Genomic DNA, 17,336 nt, shown 5'->3' with positions numbered 1-17,336 from the left:
ATTGGTGTGGATTACTGGCATCCATCAGACAGAAAGTGCAATTCAAAGGAAGCCTAACTAGAAGCTATAATTAACTCACAGCTAAAGCACATATGAATGTGTGTCTGCCTGCATGTGTGTGCATGTGTGCGTGTGTGCATGTGTGCGTGTGTGTGCATGTGTGCATGTTAGGGTGTGTGCGTGTGCGTGCATGTGTGCGTGTGCGTGCGTGTGTGTGCAACATGTACAGTTGAGATATGAATCCTTATATTCAGGTGCTCTGCACAAGACTACTCAAATCATAGTTTCTTGAGCTTTATTGCTAAAGTCCATCACAGCCTTTCTCATTCTCTATATGGTAGCTAGAGGTGCCCTTGAAATGGAGTTATTTATATAGACACACAGTGTCTTTGAGAAAATGTGAGACATTTTTTGTTAAGAATTCACTTTGTCACTGATTTGACCTCATATTGAGAGATAAAAGTAGTAGAGGGGATTGGCCAAAGCACCCCTACACATTAAGAGTGTAGGTGGGGATTTGTCCTTTCCAAAAATGCTTTCATGGAACTTTGCTGACTGCATTTGTCAGAAAGTAGTTCCGTTATGAGTAAGTAGTGGAGATGTGTTAGTTATTTGTTTATTCAGGTTGCTGTTTTTATGCAGTTTATTCTAAGCAATATTATTTAGAGAGTAATAGCTTGAAGGATATGTACTCTCTCTCTCTCTCTCTCTTGATATATATATATATATATATATATATATATATATATATATATATATGTATATTATGAAATACACATGCATAGCCATATGATAATTTAGTCGACTGAGCAAACAATTCATAAGTTCATAGGTTCATAGGTTGGTACTAGGCTATCAGCCCTAGGACCTATACAAGCCTAGCCATAACAATTCCCTGGCTATTTCTTCCCACACTATTTAATTCCCTGGACCCCTGTCTAGCAGGGCGACTGACATGATCCCCGGGGTGAATTTCCTTTCTCCCATCCAATCATCAAGGTTCCTTTTGAAGAGGGCCAAAGAGCTGCTCTGCTTGACATGTATAGGCAGTCTATTCCAGAGTCTTGAGAGTCTCTAGGTCAGGCACCTATCCCTCCAGCATGTTTTGTTTATTGTGATGACAAGGTTTAGATCCCTGGAGCATGTGGCTCTGAGGGATTGGGATTTCTATAAGTGTAGCATGTCCAACAGCTCTGAGTTTGACATGGCCTTGTATGTTAAGCAGAGATCACCTCGGAGTAGACGATATGCGACAGAGTATAGCTGGAGATTTTTAAGGCGGTCAGCATAGGGCATCTGCTTTAGACCTGTGATTCTTTTAGTGAGGTATTTTTGCAGCCTTTCCAGTTGTTGCAGATGTCTTGAGAGGTACATACCAAATGGGGTGTTGTATTCTATAATGGGTCTAATGAGGGATGAGTACAGTGGGGCAATGACCTCCTTTTTTCGGGATGCAAAGCCCTTAGTGATGAGGTGTGCAACATACAAGGATTTCCTGACTGTTGTGGTGATGTGGTTATTGAAGGTGAGACCACTGTCCACCTGTGTCCCTAAGTCTCTTATCACACTTTCGGTGTTTAGTATACTGCCACCTATGTGGTAATTCACGGGTACATGTTTTTCCCAAAGGGGATAACTATACATTTCTTAGCATTGAGCTTGGGCCCATGGCTCTGGCACCAAGCATCTGTTTCTGAAAGGCCCTTTTTAATTGTTAGTGCTATATGTTTGTCAATCTTCAGTCCATTGTCAATAGTGACACCAAAAAGTTTTGTTTGTTCTACAGGTTCTATTTTAGTCCCATTGGAGGAAAAGATGGAGAGAGGTGGTTGGTTATTTTGTATTGAGGTATTGGTAAAGACCAAAAGCTTAGTTTTGTTGGGGTTTAATATGAGCTGGTGAACTGGTAAGTAGTTTTCAATATTTTGGAGGGCAACGTAAGTTTTTTCTTGAAGTACATTGATAGCGGGGGCAGAGCAGATGAGGGAGGCATCATCAGCGTATTGTATGATTGATCATAGGATCATAGGATGTCACTAGGCTATTAGCCCAGAGGCCCTTACAAGCCTAGCCAATAATTTAGCCCATGTTCCAACAAGTCAGCACCCTATGCCACTGTCCAGCAGGGACACAGGTGGAATCTCAGGGGTGTATTTTCTCTTCCCCTTCCAGTTATCTAGGTTGTGCTTAAAAGGGGTTAATGAGGCACTCTGCTTGGCGTGGAGAGGGAGTCTATTCCACAAAAGGGGGAGTGTCATCTCTGGGACACAAATCTGTCTTGCCAACAAGTCCTATTGATGTCACAGACCAGGTTGAGTTCACGTGTGCAGGTTACTCGAGTGGAGCTTGACATGTGGATATGCAGCAGTCCCATCAGGGCAGGATCTGAGATTGTTTTATATGCCAAACAAAGGTCACCTGTGAGGAGTCTGTAGGAGACTGAATGGAAGGACAGAGCCTTTAGTCTATATGTGTAGGGTAGATGTTTGAGGCCCTGGATTCTCCTGGTGAAGAATCTCTATGGTCTCTCCAGTTGTCACATGTGCTTTGTGAGGTACATGCCAAAAGGGGCATTGTACTCAATAATGGGTCTTATAAGGGAAGAATACAGGGATGTTATGACCATCTTGTCCCTGGATGTGATATTCTTACTATTAAGGTGGGCTATGTAGAAAGCTTTCCATACAATGGAGGTAATATGGTGGTCAAAAGTCAGTTTGCTATCAACCTGGGTGCCCGAGTCCCTTTCCACTGATTGCATGCTTAGGACCTTATTATCAATGTGATAATTTGTGAGGCTGTCACTCTCCCCAAAGGGGATGATGATGATGCATTTTTTTGGCATTCAGTTTAAGGCCATATTTCTGGCACCTGTTATTTGTTTGGGTGAGACTCTCTTGGAGGATGTCCACATCTCTAGGGACTTGATGACTGCACCCAGCTTGCAGTAATCTACAAACTTGGTCAGCCATATCCTACTGGTTTTGGTCTGCACCTCAGAAAAGTATATCCCAAGCAACAGAGGCCCCAAAACCAATCCCTGGGTTACACCGCTTGTTACGGGTCTACTGTTTGAGGTGGCTTCCCCTGTTTTAATAAGGTGGGTTCTATCAGTGAGCCAGATTGCTACTCATCTGGTAACATACGTATTGATGACTAATTGGGAGAGTTTATCTATTATACCTAAGTGGGGAATAGTATCAAACGCTTTGGCCAGGTCAAGGTAGGCAATGTGCACTGTCTTCTCCTTGTCCATGGCCTTGGTAACTGTCTAAAAAAGTCCACCAAATTTAACAAGCATGACCTCCCCTTGATGAAACCAAACTGTGTGGGATCAAGTGTCTGGAGGTTGCCAATGTCCTTGTTAATGAGGTCTATGATAATCCACTCCATATCCTTGCAGATTAGGCCAATTAGGCTGATGGGTCTATAATTTCCTGGATTGGTGGAGGCTCCACCTTTGTGCAAAGGGATGACAGTAGCTGTCCTCCACTCAGCTGGGATGAAGCCAGCACTCGGGCTTTGGTTGAATATGGTGCCTAATGGTGCTGCATGTTCCGGCTTGAGTTCATGTAGGATGCAACCTGGGATGTTATCGGGTCCCATGGAGGCTGTATTTTTTGCTTTTGAAAGGACAGTGATAACTTGCTCCCTAGAGATAAGGGGAGGGGGTCATGTACTGGGGATGTCTTGTTTTATTGATGGGGGAACAGAGGGGTGAATTTCTCACTGAACCTATCTTCCAGCAGGTTGGCTATATCTACAGCATTTGTATATGCGGTGTCTTGACCACCAGTTCTGAGCAGATCTGGGTGCTTCCCTTAAGGTTTTGGACACATGTGAAGACAGACTTTTGATTGTCTTTAGTAGATGTGGCCAGTTTGGACTCAAAGTTTGCTTAGGAGGATTTCACTAGTGCTCTTATTTGCTTGTTCAGGCTAAGGAGAGATTGCTTCCAATTAGGCACCTGGTCCTTCTTGGTCCAGAACAGCAATCTTTTCCTTATATTATAGACTTTATTTATTGCAGATGTCCACCAGATGATTTACTCTTCCTTGAGGAGGATGATTTCATCCTGTTGGGTATTCCTGATACCATGCAGCTGCATAAATGCTGATATTGTAGCAGGTTTGGCAGCAGAACTTCGATCAGTGGTAAAAATGATGAAAAGTAGTGGGCCAAGGATAGATCCTTGTTGGACTCCTACAGAGATGGGAAGCTGGGGGGGGGAGTTTATTCTCCCATAAGGTGGCTTGTTTATGGTTAGAGAGATAGCTATGAAACCAGCTTAGAGATTCATGGCTGAAACTGTAAGAGGTAAGTTTATTAAGAAGTATTTGATGTGATATAGTGTCAAAGGCTTTTGACATATCAACGAAGGTGGCAGGGACTAGTTGTTTTTTTTTTGTTTTTGAGGTGATTTATAGCATTAGTAAAACTTGTGATGAGAGCTGTATTAGTACTATGTCTGGGTCAAAAGCCATGTTGAGTATTATTTAATAGGTTATTCTTCAGGAAGTAGTCTAATGTTTGTTTGTGTATACATTTTTCTACAATTTTGGCTATTGTTCAGAGAATAGCTATAGATTAATAGCCGGATAGGTCAGTTGAGAGGCCACCTTTGTGTAGGGATGTGACATGGGGTATTTTCCAAAGGAGCGGTACATAATGGTCGGAGATAGAGCAGTTGATTAGAATAGATATAGGGTAAGCGATGGATGTGGTGGCTAGTTTTAGAAAATCACCGAGTAGCTGATCTGCAGTGAGTGTGCATGGTTTTAATTTTCTAAGAGATTTTTTATATAACTAGTTTGCATAGGTTTAAGATTGAAAAACGTAAAATTTAGGTTGGTGGGGGTGGGTATGAAAAAAGGAGAATTAGGAGTTTTGTTTAGTAATGAGGTTATTGAGGTAATAAAATGGGAATTAAAATGAGTGGCTATACATTCTATAGTACTGCGTCTGCTAGTTTTTGGGACTGGTGTAGTGGGTTTTCCGGGGGTAAAGAAAGATGTTAATTGTTTGCCAAAATGTTTGGGGATTCTTTTCGTATTTTTAGTTCACATGATTGAAACTAAGTTTTTTGTCTTGTTTAATTTTTTTTTACTTGATTTCTAAGTTGTTGGTAGGAGGTGAGATTGCCTTTACTTCTGTTATTAAGAAAAAGAGTCCGGGCTTTGTCCTTTAGCTTAAGTAGTACAATTGTTTCTTTTAATAACCAAGGGAGTTTTTTAGCTTTGGTAGGAATTTTCCTGACTGGGGCAAGGTTATTAAGTATTTACAGGAAAGCATTATTAAAATACTGTACCACAAGATCCAATTAAAGATATTTTAGAGGTGACCAGTCATATTGTTGTAAAAGTGTGTTAAATATGGTTGATATGATATAGATAACCTATTTTAAATTTATGACACAGGCAGTAAAGGTGAGTTGCCTGGGGTGAGTAGAACTTTACAAATGCTGCCAGCTCTCTTATCCTGCGGATAGTGAGGTGGATCTGGCTTGCCATTTGTATGACATAAGTAGAAAGTACTGGATCAACAGATCTGCTCAGGCCAGGCTGCCCAGTGTGGTAATATCAGGGGTGTCATGTATGTTAGTGCATGCATGCTTCCCATTGAAGGCAGCTACAGTGGAGATAAACACAAGGGTTAGGAGCTGCAAGACTGGAGGGGAAGTCCATTAGTGCTGGCAGACTGGCCCACATACCACCTCCTGCCCCTAACATCTCTGAGGAAATGAAGAACTTGATTAGGATCTCCATCCAGGGAAGGATGTGATGTATGGTTCTGACTTCAGATGAAAGGTACCTTTTACCCTGGAAGAAGAACAAAAATATTTATTGGGCAGTGAGAGAGTATATGAAATTATAAGAATATTAGTTTAGGTGAATCATCTTGCCAGCCAACTGCAAAAAAAAAATATGTTCTAAAGTCTAGAAATCCCTTTTTCACTGTAGCTTTCAGACTTGATTACTGTGAAAGCCAGGCCTTATCTTACAAATCAAATGCAATTCATTCTTGATAAGATTCTATAACTGTATTTAGCCTTTGTGCCTTTTTATTATTAATGGTAAAGTTTGTATTATCATTTCTAATACAGTACTATACTTTGTATATGGGTTAACTGTGGACCTGTACATTATTAATTGTCTACTACAAACTACCCTTTTAATGTTGCACTATACTTTGCATATGTGTTAACTGGGGAGCTTTTCTCCCAGGCCTCCACTGAAAAAGGGCAGCAGTTCAGTCAGACTGACCTAGTCAACAAATGTCAAATAAATAATAAAATAAAATAATTTCAGATGAAGGTAAAACTTGTCACATTTGTAATGTGTCTTTCAAGTTCATGGAATGCAATGAAAAGAAGTAAATGCTGTTAGCATCATTAAAATATTTGGTGTGCGGAAAGATTCACAGTGTCACAGTACCGTTCTAAAAACCAAAGGTGTCATAGAGCAACAAGAATCGATACAGTTTGACCATGTACCAGGATCAGCACAGAGCCTATATTCCAGGAAAAAGGCTGCACAGTAAATGACAGGATCATGGTTACTGAACTGTAGTTACGAGGCCACACCATGGGCGCTTACCTGATCAATGTGACAAGAAGAGTAAGGTGGAGTTCCTGAGGCTATGCACATTGACATGAACAATGAAACACCTCATAACTGCAACCTGGACACTGTGAGAGCCCATAGTGGGCCAGCACAGTAAAGTGCCAACAAAGTTCATCATATAAATGGGAAAGAAAAAGGGAGATAGGAAGAACAGAAAAGGACAAGGTTAAGTAGGGAGACCATCACTGGCACACACAAGGGTCACCTGAAGGAAAGATAGGGGAGGAAACTGCATATTTTTGGGGACAAGAGTCCAATTTACTTTTGTGAAGAAGACTGATAAATGAGGATGATAATAAGAAGCCAATGTTAGATGGAAAGAGAATGTAGGGAGGGCTGTACCATCAAATGCAGACAGAGACAGACAGATGTGGCATAGACACAAAAGTGGGAAACAGCACAGGGGGGATACATGCAAGCGAAATGGAGAATGACAGGTGATATGGAGGATTTGACTATAAAAGGATACGAGGAGTGACACAAAAAGGAAGGGTCACTCAATGATGGGGGACTTGAAAAGGTAGATAAGACCCATCTGACGGGCCCAGAAGAGACGCAAGCCTGGTGTCAGTTACCTCTATAGCTAACATCATATTCTGACTCTGACTCTTGTGGCCCATTTGTCAATGCCAGCTGGTCACACAACTCTATCAGCCATACTTGGAATTTCATCACATATCTTGTCTGTGACTCCAGCTGCCAGCATACCTTTGACATGACCAACCACTACACCTGATCCCAGCTAGACCAAGCAGGATTCCATGAGGCCACTTTGAAAATAAGGGGCCATGCTTGCTACAAGTGGGCCCTTCAGGTTGCCCTTAATAGGGTGACTTTCATTCAGCCCACTGGATGGATAATGACTACTCATAACACACCGCTAGTTGCATCAACGGGAGTAGAACCAGATGGCAGCTGCAACAACACATCCAGCACTATAGCTGAACTTTTTGAAGAAGAAGAAAACAAAAATAAAAAAGGAAAACTACATTTTAGTACACAAGCTTCTGATAAACAGAATTTCAAGTTGCATATGACAGACATGGACACAGTTTACATATCCTAGTGTTTCAAAAGCCTGAAAAGCCTCCTTAGATATGCCTCTCAGTTTAATCCAATCTCATAGCTACTGTAAAAGAAAAAAGAGACTTTTCAGTAGCTTTTTAATATGCCTACAGTAGACAAGGAATTTGACCAACAATACAGGAAAAATGTACATACAGTCCCATCTGTAAAATGCTGTCTTACACTCTCTAACCTCTGCATCTCACTGGCATAGGAAGTTGGGAATGGCACCTTCATAGGTCATTGCACTGATATCTGCATTGGTCACCAAAGATAATGGTGATACAGGTGGACCCAAGCATATGTTTTATATAATGGGCCATAATAGTGACACTGCAGGCACTCCAGATAGCTCCTGTGCAGCAGGTACAAAACAGTCTTAATTGCTTTGCTGCACCAGACAACAGACCTCTTGAACCTAGTGACCAAAGTGGCCATTTCTACTCAGTAGCTCTCCATGAAGTGAAAAATGATAACGATGTATACACAGTAACATTTCCTGGATATTGCATGACATGCATAATTGAGCAACCTATTGGCTTCTTGCAGTTCACAGGTCAATCCACCCATCCACATGCCCCCCCCCCAACTCTTCAAGTGAAAAGAAAAAAATGGCTTCTTACGGAAAAAAACAATCACACTCTATCAAAATCTGTGATCCCAGCTCTCATCGAAGAGCAAAAATAAATAAATTAATAAAAATAAAAACTCTTTGTATTACTGTAGAACTCTGATTGGCTTCCCACAGTAAATGCAACCAATCACATGCCCCACCCCCACACACACACAGCTCTTACCGGAAAAGCAGAAAACAAAATGTCCTCAGCTTAGTGTGCAACTGACTACCTGTAATTTGTTAAACCCAAGTACCTTTCTGCAGAAAAAAAAAACATTGGATGCTTGCACCCCCTAACACTTTGCACCTGGGGAAATTGCCCTCTTAGCCCCACCCATGCTAGGCTACTGCAGTTAGCCCCAAAACCAGACATGGAGTAGCATAATAATGCTACACTGGTATGATAGTTCAATGTGTTATGGCAGTGATTTATAAGTTCCTTCACTATCATAATCAGTACAGTATAAGGCCCATTATAACATGATAAAAGTATGTCTGTTGTTTTGAGGAAGACAATGTTAGGGTAATTAAGTCATGTCTAGGAATTCAGAAGACCACTTTTTATAGACTTTGTGAAATAAGATATCAAATTGTAAATTCAATTGTAAGGCAGAAATGCCTTACTAAAAGAATCACAGGCCTAAAGCAAATGCCCTATGCTGACCATCTAAAAAAAACTCCAGATATACTCTGTGGCATATCATTTACTCAGAGGCGATATCTGCTTAACATACAAGGCAATGTCAAACCCTGAGCTGTTGGACATGCTCCACTTAAAGAAATCCCAATCCCTCAGAGCCACACGCTCCAGGGATCTAAACCTTGCCATCACAATTAACAAAACATGCTGGAGGGATAGGTTCCTGACCCAGAGACTCCCTGGAATAGTATGCCCATACATGTCAAGCAGAGCGCCTCCTTGGCCCTCTTCAAAAGGAACCTTGATGATTGGATGGGAGATAAGAAATTCACCCTGGAGATCACATCAGACAGGGGTCCAGGGAAGTAAATATTGTGAGAAGAAATATCCAGGGAATTGTTATAGCTAGGCTTGTATAGGCCCTAGGGCCAATAGCCTCATACCAACCTATGAACCTATGAATATATCTCAGCACTGTCTTAAGCACTTTTCATGCATTTTAACAACTCAGGCACAAAGGAAACCGCAGACTGAGTGGGGTAACATAGCACAAGGGTATGACAGTTTACAACCCATATGGTTGGGGTGGGGGTCACTCTGACAGGGAATGAAGCACAAGGGTATGACAGGCTCCTGTCCATCTGGTGTGACCTGCTTGACAGAGACCATAGCAAAAGGGCATGACAAGCAAAAGTTCCTTGGGAGAGGGCCACACTGAAGCCTATGTACACAGACTGCAAGACGTGTTACAAGGTAAATAATGAATCCTGTACATTTTTCATAACATGGCCATGTGCAGCTATGGTTGTGAGTGACACAGGATTTGATTTTTTAAAAAATATGTTACATGAAAGAGGCTGTCCAGTGAAACTATGTGAAGATGTGGAGAACAAAGTGTTGTCCAAAAAGAAGAGTAATTTTAAACCAATTTTGAATGAGGAAAATTGAGGAATGATACCAATGATGCCCCCACATCTAACTTTGATAAACTGATGGTATCACCTTTCAGTAATAGGAATAATAGAATTAAAGAAATCATGACAAGGAACTGGAACATGCAAGATAATATACATAAACTTTTAATGACAGAATTGGGTACAGAAATGTATTTTGTGTTTAAAAGGAGTAAAAACCTCACAAATATTTTAGAAGGGAGCAATGAGAGTAAGAGGGAGAGACGCAATATGGAATTTTGTGGGACTTATTTGTAATGTTCATATGTTAACACTGGTGACAAAATAAGAATAATTAATTATGACACAAACGTTCTCCAGGAGAGGCTGACACTTATAAACAATTGGTGTCAGAGCCATGGACTAAAACTAAATTCCAAGAAATGCATAATACTGTCCTTTGGTAAGTCATCCATTCCTGGTAACTAGCACATTGACAGCACACCCCTTAGAGATGACCCAGTAGTCAGGGACTTAGGGACACCTATATAGTAATCTAGCCTTTGACCATCATGTGTCTACGGTGGTGAGGAAACCACTCAGTGTTGTGCAATTTATAAACAAAGGTATGGCATCTAAGTCCAAGGAAGTCATTGATCCACTGTATTTGGCATTCATCAGACCTATCATTGAATACAATGCCCATTTGGTATGTACTTAACAGGCATAGTCAACAATTGGAACGTCCGCAGAGGTGCCTCACTAAATGAATACAGGACATAAGTAAAATGTCCTTTGCTGACTGCCTCAAGGCCTATCCCTGCATTCTGTCTCCTACAGGCTTTTGAGGAGGGAGATATATGCCTGGCATACGGGACATTGTCAGACCCCACTCTGATGGACCTCCTGCATATCCACAAAACAAACAACATGAGAATTATCCATTCTAAAGACTTAACCTTTACCTGTGATATAAATAGGACCTACTGGAGAGATGGGTATGTATCCCAGAGACTACCCTGTCTATGGAGCAGGCTTCCCATCCTTGTGAAGCAGAGTTCTTCCCTAACCCATTTCAATTGCAACTTGGACAGTTGGATGGGAAACCGAAAAGTCATCCCTGGTTTGGCACCTATGTATCTAATGGACACAGGTAACCTGTAAATGGTTCATTTTCCAGGCCCATGCTTACACCTATCAATGGTATCGGAATGTGTCAGATTTGGGATGCATGGCCAGGCTTAAAAAGGCCCTTGTGGTCGTTAGCCTAGTAAACATCTATGAACCTATGAAACTATAATTTTCCTAAGGATATTTACTGAAGGGGAAATACAACTGTAATACCAAAGGGATAGTTTATTTAGCTAGTTGCCAATCACATCAGGCATTTTATGTGAGTAAAAAAGACAGACCTCTGAAACAAAGGATTTTTGAACATCTTTACAGTATGCAGAAGGGTGATACTAAAAATGCTCTTTACAAGCATTCATTATCATGTATTAATTTCAATAAATTAAACGTTTTTTATACTTGAAAAGGTTTTATCATCTTTTAAAGGTGGTGATTGGTAAACATTTTTGGAATAGAAGGAACTGTGGTGGCAATTGTTATTAGAAGCAACTCTAGCTCCTGGATTAAATAACAACATTTCAATTGCAAGCCTTAAAATTGTGACTTGTTACACTCACACACACACACACACACACACACACACACACACACACACACACACACATATATATATATATATATATATATATATATATATATATATTCAACATTTATTAATCTTCGGATTTTATTATTTTGTATTAGTTGAGTATATTTCTTTAAGGAACTTGATTGATAGATTTAATTAGTTGGTCTTGTGACTATACGAATTGTATTTATTAAGTGTTATATGGTATATTTTTTATTCTGATAAAGTCATTGGTTGTGTATAGGACAAAAACCATCAATAAGAAAGTATAATTTTTATCATTTTGGTCATACTTTTATGCTCTGTTTTGTTTAGTGTTATTTTTTGAATTATTTGTGGTTTAAATCTATACTGTTCCGTGGTTTTGTTTTTAAATTCATTTAAAAGCTGCTGATGTTGATTAGCATTGTAAAAGTCTCTGTTTCAAAGGGTGGTGGGATATTATTAATAAAACTGAATACGATGAATAACAATTTACAGTTTTCTAGGATGCTACATCTGTACCTGGCTTGAATGAACATCACAGCTTACAGATAGATAGTTGTGAAGCAGAAACATGTTAATATAAATATTAGAGAAATATATCACAAGTGAGTTTTGTACTAATTGGCATATTTTAATATCAAACAAGCACATCAGTGACATCACCTAGCCCTCCAATGACACCATGTCATTTGTGTATGCTGTTAATTGCAAAGTACCTGAACATTGGCTATAGTTCTGTTGTTTTTATGGCACAGTTCAAACAATAATAATCCAGAATATCAGATATCTTAGCATTTTCATAAGTAATATGGGACCACAGCAAAGTCTAAACAATGGACTGCCATCCATCCATCCGACCATCCAGCCAGCCTGTACGCCAGTCAGCCATACAGCCATCCTTCCATCCCTCAATACTCTGGACTGCTTGCCTAGGCCAGAGTCACGGTGATATGAAAATGAGGATGGTAGAGCACTAGGCCCTCTGAAAAGGTATATAAACTACCACATATAACTCTCCTCAGCTCTAAGAACAGTGGATATAGTCTATGATTCACTTTGATTGTCAAGCTCCTTGATCAGTTATTGTCAGTGAGACCATCTAACCTGCTGAGGAACAATATTTCTCCATCTCTGCCACTTGTATCCAGGATGTCATCCTTTCAGTTACTACCCAAAGCTTAGGAACATAGATAAGAGTAGGGACACAGACTGAGCAGTAAATTGAAATCTGCTTTCTCATCACTCAGTTCTCACTTCACCACCACAATCCTGTACAATGCCTGCAGTACTGCAGCCATTGCACCCATCTTCTGGTCTGTCTCCAATTTCCTTATAGGTTACATTGTGAAGAAGATAATACTATACTTAAACTTGACCCCTCCCTCCAAAGACATTTGTTCCTACTTCACATACCAAACCAGGAGTTACTATCAAACATCCTGCTTCATATACACAAGGTACCAACCATTGCAGGTAAGATATATAACATACACAATATGGTAAGTTTAACTAATTGCAAAATAAAAGTAAGCAAAACACTGTAGACAAGGATTTTTATAGGGCTTCCTTCTCCTGTGTTCCCATATAAAGGCTGTCTATAGGCACTACCTCTGAGATTACAGATCTCACCAGTTTGCTCTTGTCAGAGTTCCATAACCTCAGAATAAGAACAGTTCCTGTGGCAAAGCAAGTTCTGACATATTATTACTGACCTGTTGTGCTGCAATCTGACAAAAGAGCAAAGGGGCAACAGTACTGCTTTATTTATTTTATTTATTTATTTAACATTTGTTAACCGGGAAAGTCCGACTTTGAACAAAGCCAATTTTTAGCGGAGGCCCAGGGAGAAAGGCTCCAGATGCTACAGAATGAACTGCTTGCAAGCAGTTCATTCTTTTCTAGGGGAAAACCCTGACCTCTGATTTGAAGGTGTTGATTTTAGTCTAGTGCTTCAAACTTTCCACTGAATACAGGGAACAATAGTCACTTGAAGCAGAGAGGATAAAATCATTGACATGAAAAGGAAGGCAACTATCATGCACCAAAACCAGAGAGTAGATACCATCCAGACTTTGGCTGTCTCTTGCTCTTCTGTCTATGGACATTGTAGATAAGAAGGGTCACAAGATAAAACCTTGATGAAGGCTAAAAACTACATTGAATGTGCTTTGTTTAATATTGAGATTGTGGAAACAGCTCACATTTGTGTGTCCCCGTTCAGCTGCAGTGTCTCCTATAAGACATTCTGAGGTAGGCAGCCATATGCCTAGTCGAGTTCCACAAAATGCATGTAGGCAGTGCTGACAAACTGTCATGACCTATCCAATGGCCAAACAGGGACGAAGAGCTGATCCATTTCATGGCCAGGAAAAAACGCACACTCCTTCTCCTGAATAAAAGACTCAACTATTTGATGACATCTTTTGAACACATGGTTTCCAGGGGTGGTCAATGATTCCTCTATGAAACACACTCTCCCATACCCCACCTTTTTAAAAAAAAAGTGAACTCCATCATAGTTTTCAAATGCAGAAGTTCTGTTCCAGTTTTTGCTGCAGCACTAAAAAGGTTTATTCATTTTAATCCCCCCCCGATCTCATTGTTACTGGTCCACCCTCCTCAAACCCCCAGTGCCCAGTACTCATGCTGGGTCTACCAGCAACTTTACAACACCCCAGACTTAATTCTTATTTGTTGGGGCAATTCAAGGATTCTTAGACTGTCCTTGGGGCTCAGGTCATCTGTGCTTCGCTCAGGGGGCATTTATGTTTATGATCTAATTACTCCATTTCCTGACCCACACCATGCTCATTGACTACAGTTGAGAGTAACTATACAATTTGGACTATGCCTCCCCTTAGGAAATGTATGAATGAGCACCTTCTCCACTGGGATGGTCATGCCCAACCCTTCCCTGCTGCAGCATCAGTCACCCGAGCCACTAACTGATCCTGGGTCAGCTGGGCCACAGTTCAGCTATGCAACCAGAGCAGCCCACTGAAAAGTAATCACAGTACCACAAGTATGTCCACTGCCAACAGCATTTTCAGTTAGATGCCGTCCACTCCTATAGCCTTAAAACTGTTTAAAAAAAGACAGTGGCAGTGACTTCATCTGCAGAAATACATCTAATTCCACCATTTGCTTCTGGCATTATCTCCACATAGAAGAGCATGTTTACTGTGGCCATGTGTTTTTTATATGCACCATATGACAGTGTTCACAGTTAGTGTTAGGATTTGACTACCCTTGGTGAAAATAGCATATATTACATCTTCACACAGCAAAATGGGGTGAAATAGTTCAACACACTAAATTACGTGGCGTAATCATTGATGAAATTTGATATCCACATACAAACAAACAATAAAAACACCCACCAAAAACTAGGTCTCCTATAGAGACACAACTGCTACCTTACTCCCTCCACCACAAGGACCTTAGCCTCCTCATATCTTCTCCCCTATCTCATGTACGGCACTCCTCTGTTCAATAATCTCCAACTCGGCTTACAAACTAAACTTGAATCCTGCTAAAATAAAAGCTGCAAATTTGCCACCAACTCCCTCCACTCTCTTCAATGGCTCAAACTTCCTAATTACCTGAACTTTCTCAAACTTACCACTGCCTATAAGCTCATATTTAAGCCCTCTTCACTAAACGTACATATACCTACTCTGAGATCACTGTACCTTGAAGAAAAGGGAATATCCTGAGAAATAGTCATCTTGGACTTAGTATATGTAAGTCCATTTTTATGGATTTTCAGTCTCCATGCTTCACGCCTTGCTGTAGTTGGTCCTGACATTTCAAATGGCTACCGTTTCAACTACTTTGAAAAAAAAATGTCAAAACCTCTTACTGGAAACTATTATGTCCCTAACCTTTTTCTCACCAGTATTGCCCACGCATGCACCTCTGAACCTGCATCTTCACCTGTGTAAATAAGCCTGACAACAATTCTGTCTTCTTCTATTTTCTGCAAACTCCAGTCTTTAGGGGTTTCTCTAAAGTAAACCTATTACAGCACTCAGACAATCCATAAAGATTCATAAGTGACCCTTTTCTTGTCACCCCATTAGACTATTTGAAATGTAAGAGCAGAGTCTTGTGATGGAGCTCTAATATAGACAAGATGTATAATTCAAGGGAGAAACTATTTACTATGTATAATATTCAAAATCTCTGCACCACACTGGATGGAGACAAATTATTATGAAACTCAAACTTGTCATTATAAAGCATAAGGTCGAATACAAAAATACTGTTGCCAGCTTCGGTAAAAAAAAAAAAACAAAATATATTTTTCAACTATGCTAAAAAAGCTTGAAATTAATACCTAGCAATGCATCAAATTATTTATAACAATACCACATCCTCTGACCCTGTGTCAACAGTCAATATCCTAGTTTATAAATCTAGCTACAGGTTCATATCACCTACACAGCCTGTTGCTGACCAATTCATAATTGTCTCACCCATCAAAAATCACCCGTGATAATGTCCTGTCAGCTCTGTCCAAAACCATGGATACTACATCTATGGATCTTAACAACAAATTGTGTTACCTCCTTATTAACAGCAAGTACTTCCTCTCCTTAACATTTTAATTTTATCTGTCTACAAGATATGCTCTTGACACTTGAAAACTGCTACAGTGATGCCTTTGTATAAGGATAGTGTGATGTCCCCACTCTGGGCTAGTAATCAAAGGGCCTGAATCCTTACCACTGATATTGGAGAGGAACGTTCACTTGGAAGAAATACAAATAGATACACACAGTATTTCCAGATGCAGTCATCTCTGCATCAAGCACAGTTTCACTTAAGAGCGTACAGGGCACACTCTCAGCCCAGGGTCTGGATGTCTCTATCTGTCTCTCTCCAGGTCCCCATTAAGAATCCCCACTGGCACAGCTGTAGGGTTATGTCCTCAGCCAAGTGTCCAAGCCAAGTCCTCCAGAACCCTCTCTGTGAAACTAGTGCTTCATGTCCCTGCTCCAATTAGCTGACACACACACTTTTTGAGACTTAATTTGTACATACATGCACACACACACACACACACACACACACACACACACACACACACACACACACACACACACACACACACACATGAGAAAGGCTGGCACAAATTTACTAGCTATGCCACCTTCTGTCCAGACTATAAGGAAGATTCAATGCCACCAATCAGTTACTATAAGGCTCTTAAAAGGGTATTCAGTTATACTGAGTGAAATTAATATTAATGCAGATGGTAATGTTGACCAAGCAACCAGGCTTTCAGGAGTGGCCAAAGTTATCACCAAATTAATATATGCAAATATTCTCAAAAGTTAAATATTTTCTAAAAAGGACCAGCCATAATGAAAATGTTAAATATCTTTAATAATACACAATAAAAGAAGATGAAAATATTAAATATCTATTACAGTAAACACCAGAGTTTCAGTAACAGGAACTATTAAAAATAACACAGATGGAAAGTTTCACACAGTTATAGAAAAACAGTATTTAGCTAGTCTCACTATCTATTCCTGATGGACTTAAATAATTATTGTTTCTACTTATTGAATAGAGCAAGACAAGATGGGTGAGTGGTCCTTATTGTCAGATACTAGACAGAATACAGAATACTCCTGAAACTTCAGTCTCCTCTAATATTAAAACATTATTTCTATACAGAATGACATCACATACTGTTTCCCGCACTACCCAACATCACTAGAAGCTACCAGGGTTTAGCACCTATGTGTTACAATACACACAGAGAGAGCATTTCTTAGATGTGGTACAGCTTCTGGAAGTCATA

The sequence above is a fragment of the Protopterus annectens genome, chromosome 2.part2 (genome assembly GCF_019279795.1).
Source record: "Protopterus annectens isolate FY-2018-M chromosome 2.part2, PAN1.0, whole genome shotgun sequence".
Lineage (NCBI taxonomy): Eukaryota > Metazoa > Chordata > Ceratodontiformes > Protopteridae > Protopterus > Protopterus annectens.
Note: the sequence above shows the minus strand (reverse complement) of the source record.